The following is a 14,975-nucleotide window of genomic DNA, read 5'->3' on the forward strand; positions in this document are numbered from 1 at the left end:
ACTGTTGCATCAGGCTCGACATTTTCATAGAGCGAGCGGTGATTTGGCATTATCGAGATTATGGCACCCTCGTGTATTCGCCGGGGCCTGTGTTGATCTCGGTTTGCGTGGGGCTTTAGGGGTTCTTAGAGGACAGCTCCACTCCAAACTCCGTTAAAAGCAACGATTGGCAAGGCGCCTCGCGTTCCTGCTTCCATCTTGTCGGCTGCTTGTGTATTGTTCTTATGCCTGTGGATGACTGGCCAAGCACAGATGGCATAACGTCACATTGAGACATTTCCTGCGCAGCCACAGTGGAGTTGGACAGGAGGAAAAATTTTCAACAATCTAAAACAGCAACAAGATCGAAAAAAGAGCAAGCCAGGAAAACCTCCAGCACTCCTGTCGCTATCGCTCTCTTTATATCCCCATAAAACCCTTAGGTAAAACACACAGGCACCTTTTCCAGGGGTTGTCAAAAGGCATTCTGGGAAATGTAGGAAATGCCTAAGTGAAGTAGAAGTGAACAAGGCAGGTTGAGGGGAAGTGGAAAGGGAAATTGCAGTGCTCCATCACCGAGGAACTCCCAGAATGCACCGAACATGATGATACATAACAGAGTGAGAGTCTGAAGCTCGAATTCACCTTTAAGGCTGCACACTGAGTCTTAGCAGCTGCTTTTTCTGTGGAACAAGGTAATGTGGGCCCGATTTAGACTGTAAGTGTCTTTGCATACACAGCATAGATAACAGTCCCATCCTCCTCTCAGGTATGGATTATTATATAGAGAGGTTTCTTTTCACTCGTGGGTGCTTTGGGTTATTTGTGCTTGCATTTTCATCCAGCAAATTGCTGGGTTTTTGATGCTTTCTTTAATACAATCATCCACAGTATCCACATCCACTTTTGAACCCTTTTGATGATCACCACGCATGGTTTGAGAGCTCCTCTCTGCAGATCTGACTGTACCTTGCTATGATGGGATTTCATTTTTTACTTTTCATAATATTTCAGTATTAAATTGGGCACCCTTTTTTTTTCCACCAACAACCACCAAGCTGAGGAATAACATCTGACCTGGAAAATGCTTGTTTCAGTATTACACCTCGGAAAACTTTCAGTAAATTGCAAGATGACACCGGAGTTTGCAGAAATTATGCAACATAAAAAACCCCTTTATATATTAAACTTTGTCTAAATAGTTAAAAAAAAAAAAAATGTTTGAAGTGCAGGTTGGCTTGTTTGCACAGCAGTTCGGACAGCCTATTATGAAAAAGAGAAAAAAAAAACATTTTATACATAAGCTAAGATGTAGAATGAAACAGAGGTAAATTGTATAAATGAACCAAAAAAAAAAAAAAAAAAAAAAAAGATTGTAAGCCAAGAAAATGGAGGTCAAAACGGAAAAACTTTTCTCGCCGCTGTAGCGCTGAGGCTATAAAATACCATTATCACAGGGAAAATGGTGCAGATTGGGGAGAGGCCTTTAAGATCAGTATGTCACCAAGTATATATAGAAATCATTACATTCTTTGATTCCAATTCCTCTTTTCTTCACCCTGTAAAGCACAAAGCCCAAATGGAAGAAAAAGTACTTGGACTACTTTTTGTCAACGGTCCCCGTCTGATGAGAGCAGCCCTCGTGGGTTTCTGAGCGCTATAATTGAAGATTTCACCCGGCCTGTTTGTATAACGTATCTCAAAATATTAGCGTCTTGAATTTAACATGAATTCGGCAGATTAGCTCGGCTTCTACAGATGCAGTGGAGTAAAAGTCCCACTATTTACTGCACACATTAGGGCGACTACTGTGCTGCCGTTCCATGCCAGAAAACAGTTGTGTTGTCAGCAGAATTACTTCATACACCTCATTGCTTCCATCTGCATACAAACTCTGGTACTTTGCTTTACATACAGATGCCAGGTGCGTGCATTACTGCTGGACTGTTGCTCCACCTGTTCGATGAATGCTTTGGGATGAAATATTTCCACGTTTAAAGCGGCGGGAGACCCACACACACACAAAAAAAAAAGAGAGAGAAAGGTGTTTGTATGCATGACACCAAACGGTTTCATTGTGAAGTGACCAAAACGCGGCGGGGCAGTTATTTTGGACAAAAGGCTGCCTTCAGTGTCATCACAGTGTACATGTTTTCTAGTGTGTGAAATGGCCATTAGTAGAAATCGACTCAGCTGAAGAGACAGAGCGTGGATACTAGTTGAAGTGGCATCTGCTCACGCAAACAACCCTCGGGACTGCAGTGGGAATTTTGGACGGTTATGCGCGAAGTGTCATAATGTCATAATTGCTCTTGTTTCTCAGCCACTGGGTGGTATTCTCCCAAAGTAACCGCTGTTCACAGTGAGTCAGCACAAGCAGAAAACTTCTGCTACACTGCTTTCTAAGGACCGAAACTTCTTTAACCTTAGTTTTAGTCTTTTTGTAGTCTTGACAGTGCACTCGACACCCAGCTCTCCAAGATGCCTCTGAAAAATTTAAATGCACCTTTTTTCATTTCTAACCAGCCAAGCCGAGGTCCTGCGGAAGCCTGTGAAACTTCTATGAGAAGCTGAATCAATCAAATCAAAACCGCTATTGTAACCCTTCCACGTTTTGACAGATTATATCACCCTCTTTTTACACCTGATCGTTTTCCTTCTGGCAGGCAGCAGGCAGCTCTTCATCCTCCTAGTCCTCCTCCTCCTCCTCTTTGCTGGTGAAAAGCAGCTTCCTTTGGTCACTGTTTGTGCAGGAGCTGCTGGTAGGAGCCTGTTTTCCTGTCACGTCCCACTCACTTCCCCAGGACAGTTGCAGCTTTTGCTTAAACAGCGCACACAAGGCACACGAGGTAGTTGTTGTATTCTTCCCAGATACTAATAAGGGCTTCTCTTCAGCTATCCAAATTGGACATTGCTTTGTTTTGCCGTTTATTTCTGCCATCCGATGTGTTTCTGCTGGTAGCTTTGTGTTGTAGCTCGGTCCGATGCAGTGCATATTCACAAAAGTGTTGTGCACGCTTGGCCAATCAAGGTGGACGGCCCTGCTTGTTCCTCCTAAAAGTTCCTGGGACAATGGCCGATGACCGATGGAAACAATTCCAGATCCGAGAAAAAAAACCCTTCACAGCACGGGCCATTTCAGGCATGCTGCACCGGTCCCCGGTCACACCCGATCAGTAAAGTCATAGCACCGACGCCTGATGAAAAACACCTGCTGAGACATCACTAACTGGGTGTGGTCACCCGTAGGGGGCAGTGCAGCTGAAATTTTTCTTTTGAGGTTTAGTGTGGACTTACTCTGAAATGAGCAATTCCTATCATAAATCAAACAAATAAAAGAAATTAACATTACAAAGTGAGTTAGGGAAATTAAATAAGGGCAACTACAAACCAGGAATAACCTAGATGCTATGAGGAAGAGGAAGAGGAAGAAGAAGAGGAAGAAGAAACATTGTGCCTAAAACACTACCACCAACAATCAAAATGTACCCAAAAGAGCATACATTAGTGGCTATTATTTTGACATAACATTACATTTTAAGGACTATGCAATGAAAAAAAAAAAAAAAAGTCAATCTCAAGATGAGGAAAGATGATTTATGCCAGATTTGGTTATTAGCTATTTTCCATCTGCGGTCCCCGGACAGGTATATATCCAGCAGACACTAAAAACATTCATTTGCATGCAGCACCATGACATAGACTATACCACTGATAATTATATGGACAAATTTATTAGCATTCATCAACATATAAATACCTAAAGCACACTGACCCGGTGTAACTATAAAAATTACAATGCAGTCTATCAATAAATAATACATATACTGCATGCTAATCATTTTTTTTAACCCTTTCAGAGTAAGCTATATTCATAATTAGCCATAAAAGCCATCAGTGCTGTAGACTTTGGCTGGTGATGCCTGTTACCTTTGAGCCGACAGCGCTACAGGTAAGATGAAAGACCGTCAATAGAGAAAGCGTTGAAGCACGGGGGTGTTCTGTACGGCGGAGGATTTTATTTCAGAATCGGATATTCATAAACTGCTTATAAATGATGAGCCACATCCGTGTGTTCATTATGCGACTGGCTTTTATTTTTGTTTGCGAAGATGAATCGGGGGAAGGAAGAAAAAAAAAAAAAAAAAACGTACACACAGTATTTTGAAGCATTACTCACTCGTATATCACCAAGGGATTCTTGTTTACTTGCTTGCATCCATACCAGCCTGTTAAGAAATAATATGTACTTAAAAACACTGGGCTGCAGATGGGGGTTAGCTTTCATATATGAAACTTGCAGCATGTATTTTAATGAAATGACCCCGTTATTTGGATTTTCCCAAAGCTCAGATGTAAATGATATGATAAAAGGACGTAAATGCCTGACAGGTAGTATATCTCCTCTAATTGAAGGCATCTGAAGATGTGACTCCTTTTATCTCCCACCAGTGATTACAAGCATGCTCTGCCCTAATCCATTGACTTTAAAATATTGCTTTAAGAGGGTAAGAAGATGAATGTTTATTGCTACTAATCCCTGGCTGTGATATATGAGTTGCACGGGATCCTCTCCCTCCCCAAAAAACCTTGCATGCAAACCATCGCTGCTAAGATTGCACTGTCCTCTAGGGGTAAATCACTGATTTTTTTTTTTTTTCCTTTTTCCAGCCGTCAGGAAATGTTTTCACCTTCATAAAGTATTTGTTATGTCGACGATGACACCCTCTTAGAGCAGCATCAAGGCTGTGTCCGGGTTAGCTGTCACCAAAGTGTAAAGGATGTCATTGTAATCCCTTTATAGCCAGAGTGGCCACACGGCTCTGTTAGAGAAAATGGTTGAGTATACTGTATGTATTTCACTCCTGTACAAATTAGATGTCCTGATTTATTGGGGCCCGTGAGGAACTATCATATAAATCACCACCATTGACATCTCACTCCGACCTATAGATAGCAAGAATTAACTGCGTGCAAACCATAAATCATTCCGCTTCTTCCCTGCAGGTTAGGGTTGTCAGGTTATCTCGACAGAAGAAGCTTAACTGTCCCATCAAGACATCGCAAAACAAAACACTTTACATTGGGAAAAGAGGAAATTTTTTTTATCAGGGAAGGGACCATCGCAGAGGTTTTTAATGCACTTTTTGGAAGAGGCGCTGTCAAAGCTGGAGGAGCCATGGATGATTGACATAATAGCAATAATAGCCATCCCTCTTATTGTGAAGACCTTCAAAATGAACATTACCACTAAAATGAAAGGTGAGAAAATAATAAATAGAGGAAATGGCTTTGCATAAAATCAAACATAACAAAAAACTATAACACCATAAAGAGGAGCAAAAGTCAGTGGAGATAAAGCACTAAAAGCAATTGCAAAAGGATGCATTTTGAGAGCTTTTTTTTTTTTTTTTTTTTTTTTTTTTTTGAAGGTGGTGAGATGGGGAGAGTCTCTGATGTTTTTGGAGAGTGAGTTGAGAGGGAGGGAGCGGTGAGAGAGGGCGCCCTGTCACCCCGGGTCCTGTGCTCGGTCCTGACGGTGGGGAGGGGAGAGGAGAGGCGGCGGCGGCGGCGGCTGATGGGAGGCTGCGGGAAGGGGTACGCTGGTGAAAAAGGTCCGTAGGGGCTCAGAGGGAGAAGGGGGGGCTTGGTTGTGAATGGCTTTGTAGGTCATGAGGAGCAGCTTGAATTGAATTTGTAGATGGACAGAAAGCACAGTGGTGGCTTTTGGAAGACAGGGGTGACGCGTTCTCCGGTACAGGGGCAGAAAATGTCGGCCAAAGATCACCTCCACACAGCAGTCTGCCCTTGCCCTTAATAGAAGCTGCCCAAATGACATGGACGGGTACACAAAGGGCTCAATGAGATGGCTGTAATGTGCACAACAGGTTGAATTTTCCTCAGGAAAACCATTTTCTGCAGGGCGGGTTCAATCAGGAGCTGCAGTGAACGCTCTGATTTCATTCAACACTCGTAAATATACAATAATGCAATAATTCACTTGCTAAAATGTACAAGAGACAATAACATAGCAGCAGGGGTTCATAAGTGTAACTGCTCAAAATCAGTCACTCCCCTGTTACCTGAGATTTCAAGGTTTTGTTTGGTTTTGGGTAAAATCCCTTCTCGCTTCCCCCCCACACACATAATGTCAGCCAGGCTGCTGCCAACAGCCTGGGGCAGGGCTAGTGTCTAGAGTCCAGTGTTAGCAGGCTAACACACATGCATTTCAAGCTGTTGCATGCCCAGACTCATTTAGTCACTTTGGAATGATGTTATTATTGCGATTGAATCACATAGGCTAGGCTTTTATATTTTTACTGCGCTACTCCCTCTCACTCACTTTTTTTCTGTAGCCTAAAACATGTGTTTGCCTTGTTTCAGTGGCGGTTACCAGACCTGGTAATTATGGTAAGTCCTTGAAGCATCTCTAACCTTCTGTGTTAACCCAGCCTGTGTTGTGGGGAAAACGTTTTGTCATTTATAGTTGAGGACAATGTCCAGGGGATGAATACCATGTTTTGTTTGAATGTAAAAGCACAATCATTGTAGAGAATAGAAAGACCATTTGCCAGTGTTTAAACTATACACTATATGGACAAAAATATTGGGCCACCTACACATTACACCTACAGCTTATATGACATCCCATTCTAAATCCATAGGCATTAATATGGAGTTGGTCCCCCTTTGCAGCTGGAACAGCTTCCACTCTTCTGGGAAGGCTTTCTACCAGATTTTGGAGTGTGTCTGTGGGAATTTTCACCCGTTCAATTCAGAAGAGCATTTGTGAGGTCAGACACTGATGTTGGACCAGAGGGCCCGGCTCGCAATCTCCGTTCTAGTTCATCCCAAAGGTGTTGGATGGGGTTGAGGTCAGGGCTCTGTGCGGGCCGGTCCAGTTCTTCCACACCAAACTCAGCCTTCATGCCTTCATCTCACCTCACTAACTGACTTGTTGCAGCGGTGGCATCCTATTACATTACTATTACAGCACCATGCTGGAGTTCAGTGAGCTCTTTAGAACGAGCCATTCTTGTCGTTCATGTTTGTAAAGGCAGACTGCATGGCTAGCTGCTGGATTTTATACATCTGTTGCAATGGGACTGAATGAAACACCTGAATTTAATGGTTTACAGGTGTGGTCCAGTACTTTTGTCCAGATGGTGTATCATTATTAAAGACAGATAAACCAGGGATTGTATTTTTGAGTAATGTTTTGCCTCTGTTTGAATGAAGTAGTTTATGTTAAAGATATATCCTGGTCATTTACTGCTGTACTTTACTGCTGTACTGTTGTTTGTTTTGTTTAAAAAAATTATTGTACTGAATATAATAAATGAAATACTATTTATCTTACAACTCACGTACTACTGAGTCTGTTTCCAGAATCAGACAGAAATAGCCAATAGATGGTGCTACAGTCCCATAAATTTCCATATTGCACCTTTAATCAAATACTACAACTACTTACTGCTGCTGCTGTTTTTACAGCTTCCATTCCTGCTGCCACTACTACAGTTTCTGCTGCTATTAGTACTCTGATTTTTCATCAAAATAATATCACTACTACTGAAAATCTGTCATTTTGCAATTGTAATGGAGCTCGCCAGTTTATACACAGACCTTAGTTTTTTCTTGCCAGGGCCCAGGCGTATCCATCTGTTGAGAGAATTAACTTTTCTCTGAATGTTTTTTGTTTTTTTTTTAATCACAATAATAATGTGTTGTCATTATATCTTCACATATACATGCTTTCAATTTTCCAAAAAAGTTAAATTTCCAAAACAAAGATCTGTGTGTCCCAAATTGATGGATCGTTATTAAGAGTCAAGACTTTAGAGGTTATCTAAGAAGGCAAGGTCAAATCTTTTCCAGATATGATGGTTCAGATTAAAATTATAGCACACTAAAAGGAAAATGTTACATTGTCACATTACCAAATATTTAACAAAATGAAACTAATATTTACACATTTTGTCTTCTTTTTTTTCTTCCTCACGATATGTGACATGTACTTGCAGTGCAGTTGCATAGTACTCTGTTTGAACTTGAGATGCAGTTTCATGAGTACTCACGACTGCTATTATTCATCACTTTCAAGGCCAGGAGTTCACGTGTCAACAAGAGCAGCAGCGTCTGGAGAAACGAGACGGTTCCACGCCTTTACTCACACTACACTGCGACAACTAGCTGTGAGTCACTGGGCCGAAAGCTCTGCGTGTAGCAATGCACGTGCCGGCGTCGTTACCATGACAACCGGCGTTGTAATGACAGCAAACGACCATCCCTGTCTAAACAAAGAAATCCAATCTGGCCGCTTGTAGAGCACAATGTGGACAGTGAGCCATAAAGATCAGATTTGAAAAGCTAATTGGATTTGTCTGCTGTCTCGCTGCGGCACAAAAAGCATTACAGTGCAGACGCGCTCATGTTTACTGGGTGTGAAAGCAAACGTACATCACACCACGGCTGCTGTCATGTTCGGGCTGATGCATTAGGTAGAGATTTGCCATGTAAAGAAGCATGCATTGTTTCACTTAATGGCCTCACAAACGTCCCGCTGGGTCGTGCAATCTTCTCCGTGTCGCAGGCAATAATCCTGCTACTCAATACTTATCCCCGGCCGGCTACACTTAAGTAGAATTTTCTCACCGCGTTTACACTCCACATACATTTACATTTTGGTTTATGCGTGAAGCTGCTGCTCTCACCCAGGGCAAAGCAGACCTGCACGGAGTCAAGGACGCTTTGGCAGGACATCCTGTAAGGATGTTGATGAACACGCTGGCTGTTGCCGGGGTCGATCCCGCCACCATCTGGCTGCAGGTCTGTCTCTCTAGCCGCGTGGAGGTTACGGGGTACATCGGTGATTATAGGGGCCATAGGTTCTCCAGCGCCTGTAAAATTACAGATGCAAGATACGTTGGTGGTCGAGGCTTTATCCTAAGATAAATGAGAAAATTAAATTACCGTTATTGTCCTGATAATAGAATTTCAGACAATAATTACATCGGATAATGTGGAGCCTTTCCTTACAACAGCTGCGCTTCCTCTGCGGTTCTTTGTTGTTACGTATGAGTCATTTCCAGAGGAATAAAAAAAGCACTCAAGACTTTCCCCCCCATTACTGTTTATCTGTTTTTACTGGCTGTCATTAGGCATTGCTATTTAAACAAGCCCGACATATCAGGTGCTGTTTAGTGCATTGTGTTTAATGTGGCGGCTGTTTAGCCATACAAGGTTTTCTTTTCAATTTGTGTTGAATTTACTGCCGCCTGTTAGCATTAAAGGGAGAGAAAGATAATATTTGATGAAGAATGACAGTTTAAATAGCTATTCTCATGTTAAGTACAATTTATTTATATTAAACAACAACAGCGGGGTAAATAAGCTTGTCAGTCTAAAAAGTTAGGCTTTATTGTCCTCTTCACAGTTTTGCAAATGCAAGAATAATGTTATCAGTTATCCTATATTGGCATCAACAACAATTAAACGGTTAATTACTGGTTATTGTTCATTTCTCTAGTAAAAATGGCTTAATCAGGTCAAGTCAAGTCTTTATTTTTTATAGACATAGTCTTTATATAGACATTTTTAATGCATCAATGTCTAAAAACCTTTAGTACAAATGAAAACATGCAAGTCGTGCATGCATGAGGCTTATATCTGCAGGGGAGGGAGCATCATTGCTTTTCAGCAGGGATGAATTTACAGGATTCAGCAGTGTTAGAAATGTGGAGTTGCCCTTTTAGGTGAGCTGCTTTTTTTTTTTTTTTTCTTCCCCCCAACCTATAAGTTGCACTAAGGGAAGATTTTTTCTGTAAATATCCGCCTGTCTTATCGGACTAAATTATAAAATGCGGCTGCAACAGAGGGGAACATCCCATCTTCGCCAACTGAGGCACTGTAGATTCGCCCTGTTTGCCCAAATTAATATCAGGTGTCAGGGATGGTCACTGGCGGGTAATCTCCTCGGCGCGCAGGAAGTGAATTAAACTCAGGAGTGAAATACTGAACTTTCTCCTCTACAGCAGTGAGACGGACCCACCAACAATGATTGAACCTGTTGCGGGAGGAATTTTCTCCACCACCAGCCTCTAAAGGGAGAGAGAGAGAGAGGGGAAAAAAAATCAGAGGAGTTGGCACATTACAGGTGATGAAGTTGTTCAATTTTTCAAACGTTCAGTAATCTCTCGCTGCCACTTGGGGCCTCCAAAGCGCCAAATTCCGTCATGCAACTTTAATCTATCTTTGTATCTTGGACTCTTGGCAACATATACAAACATAATTAACCTTCTATAAGAAAACGATAGCCAAAACAAGAGTAGTTCTTTTGAGCTGCAGCTCCACTGTCACAAGCACTCAAATCTTGAAATGTAATGCATCTTTTATTTTTATTAATTTATTCAAAACAAGTAAATTCCTGCATTTTCCCTTCGTTGAAAGTTTCCCTTGTGCTGCTGCATGATGTTGACCTTTTCTCCGTTTTGACAATGCAATGTTACTCTGTGGTAAAAGTTCAGTTGAGATGCACAAGGATATCTGTGGAATATCTGAATACACGGCTGTATGTGATATTATCATCTACCAATGTGAATGATATATCATTTTGCATGTTTTCTCACTTTTACATGTAATATAAACACTTTATGACGTTTTCATGACCGTGTAATTTACATTTATAATGCACTGAAAAGAAACTATGCAAAAAACTATGTACTAACATAAAGATGTACCATGCAACATGTCATAAGTTCTAATTAGGCATTTAAATCAGTATTGTCATACAGAAATAATATGAAACACATCTTATTTCTTTCTTAAATCCATACACCCTTGGCCTATTGCCTTTTGGTGGCAAGGAGCCACAGGGGTGATAAGGCCTATCACGCCCTGGGCCCTTGGCCGTATAGCTCAGGCAGTGTACTGAGCCTGTTGTTATTTTATGTTACTGTATTTTATTATCGCTATCATTCTCAATTTCTATTTCCCTTTTTTATTGACTGTTTTTATTGTTTTAAATTGTGTCTTGTTGCTTTTAATTTCTCTGTAAAGCACTTTGAATTACCTTGTGTTGAATTGTGCTATACAAATAAACTTGTCTTGCCTTGCCTTACACTAATGAACGTCATCACACATTAGCAAATATTAATTGATAATGATTATAGATGAGGAAATCAAATGCATCAGAGGCGATTTTTCATGTTGAGGAATTCAGAGTTCTGTTTAATTCACCAGCAAGCTGTCGCGATCCCGTCCCGCTCGGTGTGCACAGCAGGGCGCTGCAAGGATTTGGACTTGGATTCAAACTACGGCCACCCACACTGAAAATCTAAGCACTCATGCGACCGTGGGACATTTAAGATAAAAGCCTCCACCAAATGTCATATATTATATATTTCGTCATTCCCCGGCTCGGTGATGGAGCTGAGCGCTATTCCTAGTCATTTTCGTCCTCGGCTCCACCTGCGAGGCAAACGGCTTTCTTCATTTTTTTTTTGCTGAAGTGAAAGCAACATCCACAGGGACTTCGGAGAAATCAGTAAAATGCTTATTGTAACAAGCCGCAGAAGAGGAAGCACTGCCAGCCCTTTGCTCTTTTTGAATTTCCAGAGAACGTAAAGGAATGGAATTCGCTGGGAAACAAATGCCTGTTGGCAACTTGTGAAGCTGCTCCTCGCTCCTCTATTATTAAGCTACAGTGGCTGCCAATCCTCTGCCAACCTGCCGCCACTCCTCTGCCACTCTCCTGCCACTGCAGCCGCCGAGGCCACGATCAGCCGTCAAACAGTTCAATAAAAATGAATCAATAAATCAATTAATTAATTAACCAAACAAGATCCCTGCTGGCTACCCATCGTAAAAAATGCAGTCAGAAAAAAAGGTGGACAAAATAGTTTTAATATAATAAGGAGAACAGTCTCAGTGCTCCTTGGGTTGCTGTAATACAAGTCCTGAACTGTGTGTAGTGGGATACTAGAGTAAAGCAGGTGTGGTGGAAATTTGCGAATAACCCTCTTTGGCTGATAAGAGATGAATACTGACAAGGAACTTTATATGTATATATTTATTCAAAGAAGTCAAACAGAGTCACAGCAAAACTATTCAGCTGAGTCGGAACAGAATTCATTCACCAAAGCTGGTTTAGAAGTCTGACAAACTTCTGGTCTGGTTGCATACAAGTTGGCACTTCTGCAAGGAAAGAAAAGCAGCGATATGGGCCCTCTCCCTAGGCGTGGACAGTGCATTTGTGTGTTACAAGTACAGCAAAAGCCTTTTAATTTCTTAACTTCAACTTGATTTTGTGTAGCAGAGTGTGGATACTTGACCCGGGCTCATCGGGACCCGACAGGTTGGACCAGAGCCCTACAAATATTTAGAAATTATGGTCGGGTTCGGTCACATCGGTGTTATTATAGTGAAAAATGATGGACAAACAGTCTGCTTTTGGCAATTTCCTGTATGGTGCTGGACTTGATGACACTGAAGGCAACACAAAGGATATTTCAGGTGGTAAATATAACCTAGAAATGGATGATAAGCAAAATCTCAGGCTCGGGTCGGGTGCGGACACAAAACAAGAATGCCTGTCTGGTTCGGGTCGGGCTTGGTCACTATGCTCCCGTCTCGGGTCGAGCTCGGACAATATGCAGCCCAATCCGCACTCTAGTAACAATGCACATTATGGGAATATGGGAACAACACAAATACAGTAAAAACACAATTGATCCTGTAAAATGGCTACACAGTGCAAGTTGCCTATGCCGGTGTGTGTGTATTTAGAGTTGCATGTCAGAGAAACTGTTTTCACACTGAAACACTGGACAAGTCAAGATTGTATTAATTCCACATTAATGATAAAAATTGCAGCATTTTTTTTTTCTTGGATTAGATATGACCACAAGCACTGTGATTGGCCAGAAAATTGCTCAAAAAATGACATCCTTAAACTGCCCATGTAGGTGTGCTGTATCTTGCATTGGGATTCATAGTAAGGCTCATAATACAGACAAGGACTGTGGAGGTTCATTTACATCTCTGCATCAACCTGCTGCCGTGTCTACGCCGGTGGTTTCTGTGGCTTATGCGTGTCTCACGGCACCTCTCCAAAAAAAAAAAAAAAAAAAAAAAAAAATGCACCTGCATGAGGGGCGACGCAGGGCTGCCACGCCTGTGATTGGTCCATTCGACGGCTCCGCGCTGCATGCGTGTTTCGTGGTTAATTTCCACCGGGAGTGAAGACAACATGATTCTCAATGCATAACGTACTTACAAGGAAATAACACCATTACGCAAAGAGTGCAAATGTATTTACAATGCGCTGTGATACTACACCTCATTAAAGGTATCATGTCTGAAAGATTGACAGTAATTGCTCTCACCCCTTTATTGTGTACCTGCAGTACTTAACTGGTTAATACAATGGAATGAGGCAATTAGAAATCAGCGTTACTGGGATTCCCGCACAAAGCAGGTTGCTTTGTTTGCCTCTCAGCGAGGAAAGCTCCCCACATCTGACATTAAAACGCTCTAATCTCTGCACTCATAAAGCTTGAGTTGAAAAGCTGCAAACAGCATGTTAACCTCAGATATCCCAAGCTTTTTTTTCCCCCCTCTCTCTCTCTCTCTCTTTCTTTTCATAAGGAAGAGCTTTGGCCGGGGCTTTCATTATACAGGACATGTTCATGTGTTTCCTCAAGGTCATTGAGAATATAAACTTTCCTTTTGAAGTCGTGTACAAATTGACTGGAACAGGAGCAGGGAGCTGGTGCTCTGCCTGAACTGCGGACCCCTTGAGAGCCCGCTGCAGCCATCCTCCAGATTGCTAGGGGCGTTTTAATCTAACCCTCCACAACCAAACCACGTGGACACGCATGCATGCACACAGAGACATACAGACAACACACACACATACACACAAGAGAACAAGCACCAGTAAATCAGAGAGGCAATTGTTCTCTTCTCTATTTTTAAAAAGGCTAATGAATAATAGAAATCCTCGGCAAATAAAATATGTCGCATCAGGCGGATTTCTCCTTTTGGAGGAGGGTAAATGTTTTCGAACGACTGCTGCACCTGAGCACATATTTGCCATCGCTAAAATGGTTATCGAGGGATACACTTGCGTCTCTTGAAGGTGCACTTGTGTCTTGTGTCCTCCCCGTTGGTGAAGCGAAACACAGCAGCCACGCGTTTCCGCGGCTCACAAACAATACAAAAATGTTGGCATTTGTTTTCCCACTTGGCAAGACGCAAATGCCGGCACCTTTATTTGGGTTTCAACCAATTCCATTTTGACATCAGATAAGGGTAAACAAGGCTCATTAGCATCATTCTAATTAGATCTCTGCTATGACTCTGTAATTAGCTCACAAGAAGCGCTTCTCAGTTCTCCCGAGTTACATCAAAAGGAAAATCTCTCTCAATTAGAATTCACAGTCCCACGTAACTCTCCCTTTGTTTACCTTTCCCGAGTAACAATCTCCATACTCCGTACTGGCTGACAGTTTCCATACATAAAATTTCCATATTTTCCCGCCCCCCTACAAAAAAAAAAAAAAAAAAAAAAAAAATGTCTTTCAACCTTTTTTAGGGGCATGATACACTTTGGAAGGATCCAAAATGAAGCAGCACTCCTCATATACCATGTGGAGCGGTGGTGAGGAGCAGGGGTGTTGAAATTGTTCTAATTTTGCAATAAAAATAGAACTAAAAATGTAAAAATATGTATAATTTCTCATGATAGCAACACATGTGAGGTTTTACATGGGGAAAAGATAAGATAAGATAAGATATTCCTTTATTAGTCCCACAGTGGGGAAATTTCACGTATTACAGCAGCAAAGTGGATAGCAAGATATGAAGCATAATTTACACTATGTGCTACACTATATACACTATATACTACAAAATAATATATTCTAAGGCCGTTTTCACACCGATATTCAAAATCTGGATTGTTCATCCCAGTGGAAAGTCATCACAAAGCTGAA

The sequence above is a fragment of the Myripristis murdjan genome, chromosome 20 (genome assembly GCF_902150065.1).
Source record: "Myripristis murdjan chromosome 20, fMyrMur1.1, whole genome shotgun sequence".
NCBI lineage: Eukaryota > Metazoa > Chordata > Actinopteri > Holocentriformes > Holocentridae > Myripristis > Myripristis murdjan.